The 1186-nt window shown below is 47.2% G+C and overlaps 1 non-coding gene across 1 annotated transcript; it reads left to right on the top strand.

Annotated features, from left to right (window-relative positions):
* Window positions 1–19: 19 nt before the first annotated feature.
* Window positions 20–749, top strand: LOC124233007 (small nucleolar RNA snR86). The gene has a single exon (XR_006886956.1). It is a non-coding gene; the product is annotated as a small nucleolar RNA snR86 (small nucleolar RNA).
* The last annotated feature ends 437 nt before the right edge of the window (window positions 750–1186 follow it).

The following is a 1186-nucleotide window of genomic DNA, read 5'->3' as shown; positions in this document are numbered from 1 at the left end:
CAGAAACCTGGGCTTCATATATTCGATTCCTCTTCCTTGCCCTTTTCCGACATGCAACTAAATCTTAAAACTTGTTGTTTTTACCTAAATATCTAATTATCTCTTGAATTCCCTCCCCACTTAAAGAAATCTTCTCCCTCTGTCGAATTACTGCAATGGGCTCTTAAATGCTGCCCTGCCTCCAGACTTGATCCTTCCATTTGCTTCCCAAGCCAGGGGGCAGGGGAAGGAGGAGGGAGAGAAGGAAGAAGAGGGTAAGGAGGGGAAGGAGGAGGAGAAGAAAGGGGATGAAAAGAGAGAGAAGGAAGAGGAAGGTGAGGAAGAGGGAGGAGGAGGAACCAGCAAAGGAGACTAAGAAGTGAGATACAGGAGGGGGGCTGTGAAAACCAAGAGAACTGAGTGTTGGAAGGAGGGGAGGATCCTGTGCTGGTTCCTCCTCCTCCCTCTTCCTCACCTTCCTCTTCCTTCTCTCTCTTTTCATCCCCTTTCTTCTCCTCCTCCTTCCCCTCCTTACCCTCTTCTTCCTTCTCTCCCTCCTCCTTCCCCTGCCCCCTGGCTTGGGAAGCAAATGGAAGGATCAAGTCTGGAGGCAGGGCAGCATTTAAGAGCCCATTGCAGTAATTCGACAGAGGGAGAAGATTTCTTTAAGTGGGGAGGGAATTCAAGAGATAATTAGATATTTAGGTAAAAACAACAAGTTTTAAGATTTAGTTGCATGTCGGAAAAGGGCAAGGAAGAGGAATCGAATATATGAAGCCCAGGTTTCTGATGATATTCTCTTTTCTCCACCAACCTGTATTTGTCTCAGGAAATGGCTCACCTTACCATGCAGTCACTCACGCCAGAAACCTGGGCTTCATATATTCGATTCCTCTTCCTTGCCCTTTTCCGACATGCAACTAAATCTTAAAACTTGTTGTTTTTACCTAAATATCTAATTATCTCTTGAATTCCCTCCCCACTTAAAGAAATCTTCTCCCTCTGTCGAATTACTGCAATGGGCTCTTAAATGCTGCCCTGCCTCCAGACTTGATCCTTCCATTTGCTTCCCAAGCCAGGGGGCAGGGGAAGGAGGAGGGAGAGAAGGAAGAAGAGGGTAAGGAGGGGAAGGAGGAGGAGAAGAAAGGGGATGAAAAGAGAGAGAAGGAAGAGGAAGGTGAGGAAGAGGGAGGAGGAGGAACCAGCA

The sequence above is a fragment of the Equus quagga genome, unplaced genomic scaffold, assembly GCF_021613505.1.
Source record: "Equus quagga isolate Etosha38 unplaced genomic scaffold, UCLA_HA_Equagga_1.0 147365_RagTag, whole genome shotgun sequence".
Lineage (NCBI taxonomy): Eukaryota > Metazoa > Chordata > Mammalia > Perissodactyla > Equidae > Equus > Equus quagga.
Note: the sequence above shows the minus strand (reverse complement) of the source record. Positions and strands in the feature narration are given on the sequence as shown.